Raw genomic sequence first — 8,848 nt, 5'->3', positions numbered from 1 at the left:
ATACTCCTGATATATGTGTTTAAACACATTTTCCTTTCCATTGTTCTGTTACTCTGATAAACACCTTTTCCTTTCCATTGTTTTGTTTAGCCTTTCTTGTGATCAATATGATCCAAGCAGTAGTAATTCTCTGCTTATGTAAACACCTCGGTGTACAATTCTGTCAGTAAGACCCTGTTACTTTTGTTGATGACATTCCGGTAACCACCGATGGACGAGAACTTTGCCTATTGGTCCGCCTCGTCATACGAGCAGGAAAATGATTCTCTTCGTCCCTCGCCCTTGGTACCAACGTTGTTGCCAACATAACTGGCAGGCTACCCTCTGACATTCCTTGCTATCATGACCATGCAAGATGCCAGCGTCCTTTCTACTTTTAACCACATGGTGGGCCCATAACCCACAGTTCTACAGGATCAAAACCTGACTCTCCTGTACATCACTGTTTCTAAAGATATTCGACGCGCGTGGCCTCATATGTAATTCACGAGCCACCTCTCGAGAGATCATCAAATCTGTTACCGGACGCAATACTTATTCCCGATTGCTTTGAGCCCCTTTCATGCCATGTTTCAGGCATCGAATGGTTGCCTGCTCGCTCGAAAATTCCCATGAAACCTCATTACTTTGCTCTCTATATTTTCTTAAGTTTCAATTCGAGAGTTACTTTCCGCCACCTTCCCCGATGTTATCGACCAGATAGTCAACCTTGTAGAGGTTCGTTCTCCCGGAATACCCCCCTTATTCTTTCGTAAGTACGATGGAACCCCCGAAGAAAGGATGTCGGCTTCATCTTGATGACCTGAAGCAGAAAATTGAAGACATCAACGAAAGGGATTAACTTCTTCAAGAAGAACAGCCAAGACCGAGAAGATCCGTTAGCATTTCGTAACCAGACTTTTCCCCCTTACTCTACCTCTTAAATCTCGGGACGAGATTTCTTGTAGTGGAGGAGAATTGTGACGCCCGGATAGTTAAGCTACAGTAAACCTCTGCTAATGAGGCCATGACACCACGATTACTGTTGTTAGTTTCACGATGATTCAACCTCGTTCGAATTCAAATCCAAAATCAAGTCAAACGATAAAACTTTTCAAATATTAGAACTAAAATGTTCGGAGTGAGCCAAATAATACATAGGTAATTGTGGTGGAGAAACCACACCTTTATAAAATATTTAAACACTCTAAAATGAATAAAATAGTAGCAATAATAATTATTTAAATGCTTTTAAAATGATAAACAATTTCAAAACTATTTTATGTCAGTGTTAAGTTGTTTGTGGCTGTGGCATAATTTGTAACATCTATTTGGGTGCCACTTTAGTATTTTACCAAAACTAAAAATAAAAGAAAACTAAAAAGAAACAAAAGAGAAATAAAAACAGAAACCCCCTGGCCAACTGGGCCACAACCCAGCCGGCCGGCCCACCGGCCCAACTGCGCCCCTGGCCTATATGGCATGCCGACGCTCAAACCCTAGCCTCTCCCCTCCCCGATCCCCTCTCACTCCCCATCGCCCCCTGGATCTGGACGGCGCCCATCCCGTCGCCTCGCACTTCCCCCCACTCCTGCCGCACTAACCCCCCCCCACTCCTCGCACTCTTCCCCCTCGATCTGGATCGAGACCGGGGGCTCGCCCTTCGCTCGGTGCCGAAGCCTCTCGCCGGCGCCGCCCGAAGACCACCCCGACGCCGTGCCGCCTCCCCGCCAGCCTGCCTCCTCAAGGCACATTGTCCCCGTCCCCCACCTCGCGCCCCGTTGCCATTTACCCTACGGCCCCGATGTGAGCGCCTCCCCATGCTCCCTCTCCTCCTCCTCCTCCTCCCCGTTGGACATCGTGGCCCGGCCGCGCCCTGCCCGCGCGCGCACGCGCTCGTGCACCACCCCCGCTCACGCCCGGCGCATCCCACGGGCGCCCCGCCCGACGCTCCCTGGCCTCCACGCCCGCCTGTGGCGCGCATCACCGCCCCTGACCGCGTCCACCCCCTACTGCTGCTCCTCTGCCGCTCGCGGGCCTGCTCGTTGCCGGCCCAGCACTCCGTCCCCTGCGCCACCGACGCCGCCGCGCCGTTGGCCATCGCGGCCGCTCTGACCTCTGGCCTCGCCCCGCCGCTCCCTGCGGTCGAGCGCCCGCACAGGCGCCCGTAGCTCCCGCTAACCCGCATCGGCCCCTCTGGGCTAATGACAAACGGGGCCCACGCCCCTGAGAACGATTAAAAAAAGAAACTAAAAATAAATAAATAATAAGTAAATAAAAATGTTAACTAATTAATTAATTAATTAACTAAATTAATCATGTTTAATTAAACTAATTAAACGTTAGTTACTTAACTAACTAATTAAACTGATTAATAGGTTAATTAGGTTATTGTACCTATGACATGCGGGACCCACCGTCAGATTGACCCAATCAACACCTCTGTTGACTGCTGATGTCATGCTGACATCATGATGACGTCAGCATACACTATTCTGGATAAGGTTGATTTAAATAAATTAAATAAATTCTAAAAATGATTTAAAACTTTAGAAAATCCTATAAAATAAACCGTAGCTCAGATGAAAATACTTTCTACATGAAAGTTGCTCAGAACGATGAGACGAATCCGGATACGCAGCCTGTTCGTCCGCCACACACCCCTAGCATATCGAACACGCAACTTTCCCCCTCCGTTTCATCTGCCCGAAAATGCGAAACACCGGGGATACTTTCCCGGATGTTATCCCTCTTTGTCTATATCACCGAGCACTGCGTTAGGACACACCTAGCACCACGCATTGTCTTGTCATGCACCGTCATGCTTATGTTTGCATTATATTTATTGTTTCTTCCCCCTCTTCTCTCGTTAGACACCGAGACCGACGCCGCTGCTACCCAGTATGACTACGGTATTGACGACCCCTCCTTCTCGGCTGAGCTTCCAGGCAAGCCCCCCCCCCCCCCGTAGATGGGGGCTGAAGGGGCAGGTGGCTCCATCCCGGTAGAGGTGGGCCTGGGTTCCCGACGGCCCCCAACTGATACTTTGTGGTGGAGCGACAGGGCAGGTTGAGACCACCTAGGAGAGAGGTGGGCCTGTCCCTGGTCGGCGTTCGCGGTTACTTTAATAACACGCTTAACGAGATCTTGGTATTTGATATGAGTTGGGTCGTTGACCTTATACGCACTAACCGCCACGTGGGACAAGATATGGGCAACCGGTGTCGTGGTATCAGCCGAAGCTCTTTTTGACGTCAGCGACTGAGCAGCGCGCGCCGGATTGGACTGGAACGCCTACTCTTGTATAAGGGAGGCTAGGTCTGCTTCCGGACGCGTACACAACATGCAGGTGTGCAATGGGCAATGGGCCCAGACCCCTGCGCGCATAGGATTTAGACCGGCGTGCTGACCTCTCTGTTGAGCCTAGGTGGGGTTGCGACGTGTTAATCTCCCGAGGCCGGACATGACCCAGGAAAGTGTGCCCGGCCAGAGGGATCGAGTGTGTCGGGTAATGTGGTGCACCCCTGCAGGGAAGTTTATCTATTCGAATAGCCGTGATCTTCGGTAGCAGGACGACTTGGAGTTGTACCTTGACCTTATGACACTAGAACCGGATACTTAATAAAACACACCCTTTCAAGGGCCAGATACAACCCGGTGATCGCTCTCTAACAGGGCAACGAGGTGAGGATCGCCGGGTAGGATTATGGTATGCGATGATACTTGGAGAACTTCAATCTACTCTCTTCTACATGCTGCAAGATGGAGGCTGCCAGAAGCATAGTCTTCGATAGGACTAGCTATCCCCCTCTTATTCTGGCATTCTACAGTTCAGCCCACCGATATTGCCCCTTTACACATATACCCATGCATATATAGTGTAGATCCTTGCTTGCGAGTACTTTGGATGAGTACTCACGGTTGCTTTTCTCCCTCTTTTCCCCCTTTCCCTTCTACCTGGTTGTCGCAACCAGATGCTGGAGCCCAGGAGCCAGACGCCACCGTCGACGACAACTCCTACTACACCGGAGGTGCCTACTACTACGTTCAGGCCGCTGACGACGACCATGAGTAGTCTAGGAGGATCCCAGGCAGGAGGCCTGCGCCTCTTTCGATCTTATGGCACCTTGTTTGCTTTATGTCTGTACTCAGATATTGTTGCTTCCGCTGACTCGTCTATGATCGAGCACTTGTATTCGAGCCCTCGAGGCCCCTGGCTTGTATTATGATGCTTGTATGACTTATTTTATTTTTAGAGTTGTGTTGTGATATCTTCCCGTGAGTCCCTGATCTTGATCGTACACGTTTGCGTGTATCATTAGTGTACGATTGAATCGGGGGCGTCACAGTATCGGAGGGTATAAACCATAGAGAAGTTGGAATACAGTAGGTTTAACACCAATATAAATAAAGAATGATTTCATTACATTACCTTATGGTGGTGATTTGTTTTCTTATACTAACGGAGCTCATTAGATTTTCTGTTGAGTTTTGTGTTGTGAAGTTTTCAAGTTTTGGGTAAAAATTTGATGGATTATGGAATAAGGAGTGGCAAGAGCCTAAGATTGGGGATGCCCAAGGCACCCCAAGGTAAAATTCAAGGACAACCAAAAGCCTAAGCTTGGGGATGCCCCGGAAGGCATCCCCTCTTTCGTCTCCGTCCATCGGTAACTTTACTTGATGCTATATTTTTATTCACCACATGATATGTGTTTTGCTTGGAGCGTATTGTATGATTTGAGTCTTTTATTTTTAGTTTACCACAATCATCCTTGCTGTACACACCTTTTGGAAGAGACACGCATGAATCGGAATTTATTAGAACACTCTATGTGCTTCACTTATATCTTTTGAGCTAGATAATTTTGCTCTAGTGCTTCACTTATATCTTTTTAGAGCACGGTGGTGGTTTTATGTTATAGAAATTATTGATCTCTCATGCTTCACTTATATTATTTTGAGATTATTTCAGAATAGCATGGTAGTTTGCTTTGGCTATAAAATTAGTCCTAATATGATGAACATCCAAGATGGGTATAATAAAAACTATCATATAAAGTGCATTGAATACTATGAGAAGTTTGATACTTGATAATTGTTTTGAGATATGAAGATGGTGATATTAGAGTCATGCTAGTTGAGTAGTTGTGAATTTGAGAAATACTTGTTCTAAAGTTTGTGATTTCTGTAGCATGCACGTATGGTGAACCGTTATGTGATGAAGTCGGAGCATGATTTATTTATTGATTGTCTTCCTTGTGAGTGGCGGTCGGGATGAGCGATGGTCTTTTCCTACCAATCTATCCCCCTAGGAGCATGCGCGTAGTACTTCGTTTCGATAACTAATAGATTTTTGCAATAAGTATGTGAGTTCTTTATGACTAATGTTGAGTCCATGGATTATACGCACTCTCACCCTTCCACCATTGCTAGCTTCTCTAATATCGCGCACCTTTCACCTGTATGATACACCCACCATATACCTTCCTCAAAACAGCCACCATACCTACCTATTATGGCATTTCCATAGCCATTCCGAGATATATTGCCATGCAACTTACCACCGTTCCTTTTATTATGGCACGCTTCATCATTGTCATATTGCTTTGCATGATCATGTAGTTGACATCGTATTTGTGGCAAAGCCACCATTCATAATTCTTTCATACATGTCACTCTTGATTCATTGCATATCCCGGTACACCACTGGAGGCATTCACATAGTCATATTTTGTTCTAAATATTGAGTTGTAATTTTTGAGTTGTAAGTAAATAAAAGTGTGATGATCATTATCTTGATGGAGACTATGATTCCCCCATAAGTTGGGATGAGCCTCCGGACGAAAAGAAAAAAAAAGAGAAAGAAAGAGGCCATAAAAAAGAGGAGAAAAAGGCCCAAATAAAAAAATAGAAAAAAGAGAAAAACAGAGAAGGGACAATGTTATTATCCTTTTACCACACTTGTGCTTCAAAGTAGCACCATGATCTTCATGATAGAGAGTCTCCTATGTTGTCAGTTTCATATACTAGTGGGAATTTTACATTATAGAACTTGGCTTTTATATTCTAATGATGGGCTTCCTCAAAATGCCCTAGGTCTTCGTGAGCAAGCGAGTTGGATGCACACCCACTTAGTTTCTTTTGTTGAGCTTTCATACACTTATAGCTCTAGTGCATCCATTGCATGGCAATCCCTACTCACTCACATTGATATCTATTGATGGGCATCTCCATAGCCCGTTGATACGCCTAGTTGATGTGAGACTATCTTCTCCTTTTTGTCTTCTCCACAACCACCATTCTTCCACATATAGTGCTATGTCCATGGCTCACGCTCATATATTGCATGAAGATTGAAAAGGTTTGAGAACATCAAAAGTATGAAACAATTGCTTGGATTGTCATCGGGGTTGTGCATGATTAAATACTTTGTGTGATGAAGAGAGAGCATAGCCAGACTATATGATTTTGTAGGGGTAACTTTCTTTGGCCATGTTATTTTGAGAAGACATGATTGCTTTGTTAGTATGCTTGAAGTATTATTATTTTCATGTCAATATTAAAATTTTGTCTTGAATCTTTTGGATCTGAACATTCATGCCACAATAAAAGAGAATTACTTAGAGAAATATGCTAGGTAGAATTCCACATCAAAAATTCTGTTTTTGTCATTCACCTACTCGAGGACGAGCAGGAATTAAGCTTGGGGATGCTTGATACGTCTCCTACGTATCTATAATTTTTGATTGCTCCATGCTATTATATTATCTGTTTTGGATGTTTAATGGGCTTTACTAAGCACTTTTATATTATTTTTGGGACTAACCTATTAACCGAAGGCCCAGTACAAATTGCTGTTTTTAGCCTATTTCAGTGTTTCGCAGAAAAGGAATATCAAACGGAGTCCAAACAGAATGAAACCTTCGGGAGAGTTATTTTTGGAACAAATGTGATCCAGAGGACTTGGAGTGGACGTCAAGAAAGAAGCGAGGAGGCCACGAGGCAGGGAGGTGCGCCTGCCCCCCGGGCGCGCCCCCCATCCTCGTGGGCCCCTCGCAGCTCCACCGACCTACTTCTTCCTCCTATATATATCCATATACCCCGAAAACATCCGAGAGCACCACGAAACCCTATTTCCACCGCCGCAACCTTCTGTACCCGTGAGATCCCATCTTGGGGCTTTTTCCGGCGCTCCGCCGGAGGGGGAATCGATCACGGAGGGCTTCTACATCAACACCATAGCCTCTCCGATTGATGTGTGAGTAGTTTACCACAGACCTTCGGGTCCATATTTATTAGCTAGATGGCTTCTTCTCTTTCTTTGGATCTCAATACAAAGTTCTCCTCGATTCTCTTGGAGATCTATTCGATGAATTGTGGGTTTATGATCAAGATTACCTATGAACAATATTTGAATCTCCTCTGAATTCTTTTATGTATGATTTTTTATCTTTGCAAGTCTCTTTGAATTATCAGTTTGGTTTGGCCTACTAGATTGATCTTTCTTGCAATGGGAGAAGTGCTTAGCTTTGGGTTCAATTTTGCGGTGTCCTTTCCCAGTGACAGCAGGGGCAGCAAGGCACGCATTGTATTGTTGCCATCGAGGATAAAAAGATGGGGTTTATATCATATTGCTTGAGTTTATCCCTCTACATCATGTCATCTTGCCTAATGCGTTACTCTATTCTCATGAACTTAATACTCTAGATGCATCCTGGATAGCGGTCGATATGTGGAGTAATAGTAGTAGATGCAGAATCGTTTTGGTCTACTTGTCGCGAACGTGATGCCTATATACATGATCATGCCTAGGTATTCTCATAATTATGCACTTTTCTATCAATTGATCGACAGTAATTTGTTCACCCACCGTAATACTTATGCTATCTTGAGAGAAGCCACTAGTGAAACCTATGGCCCCCGGGTCTATCTTCCATCATATAAATTTCCAATCTATTTTACTTTGCAATCTTTACTTTTCATTCTATATCATAAATATACCAAAAATATTTATCTTATTATCTCTATCAGATCTCACTTTTGCAAGTGGTCGTGAAGGGATTGACAACCCCTTTATCGCGTTGGTTGCAAGGTTCTTATTTGTTTGTGTAGGTACGAGGCGACTTGTGTGTAGTCTCCTACTGGATTGATACCTTGGTTCTCAAAAACTGAGGGAAATACTTACGCTACTTTGCTGCATCACCCTTTCCTCTTCAAGGGAAAAACCAACGCAAGCTCAAGAGGTAGCACGGTGTTGTCGATGTCGAACCGTTCCTAGTTAGCCGAAACACCCTAGGAAACGGAAAAACCGCAAACTCAAAAATCCCCAAAGGCAAATGTCAAGTGGTGGTAGCGGACATGCGGTGGTGGTATCGGAGATGGCAACGCGAAAGTGGTGGTGGTGGTGGTGGTTGATGAAGAAGCAACTATCCCTAAGTAGCCAAAACACCTTAGGAGACTCAAGTCACAACTCAAACAACCACAAATGCGAAATGGAGCAAAATGGGTTAGGTTGCGAAAGGCTATGGTGGCTTTGCGGATGATATGGTGGAAGGCCTAGGCAAAGATGCCAAAATGTCAAAAAATTGATGGAGTCAAATGATGTTGGAACCTATCTAGGTGGATGGGGAATGTCAATAGTTACTCAATGAGCTAAAGAACGCGAAATCGGACTCCGGATGTGGAAGTTATGGCCGAAACGGTGAAGTGCACGCAGCTGCTCTAGGGGGGCCGTGCGCACGGGGGTAGGAGCCCGTGGGCACGGGGTCCCGTGCGCACGGTACATGCCTATGGGCACGGGGTGTCCAGAGACTTTTCGGGGGCCCGTGCGCATGGGGTCTGGGGTCCGTGGGCATGGGGTGGGCGGAAA

The sequence above is a fragment of the Triticum aestivum genome, chromosome 6D (genome assembly GCF_018294505.1).
Source record: "Triticum aestivum cultivar Chinese Spring chromosome 6D, IWGSC CS RefSeq v2.1, whole genome shotgun sequence".
NCBI classification, from domain to species: Eukaryota; Viridiplantae; Streptophyta; class Magnoliopsida; order Poales; family Poaceae; genus Triticum; species Triticum aestivum.
Note: the sequence above shows the minus strand (reverse complement) of the source record.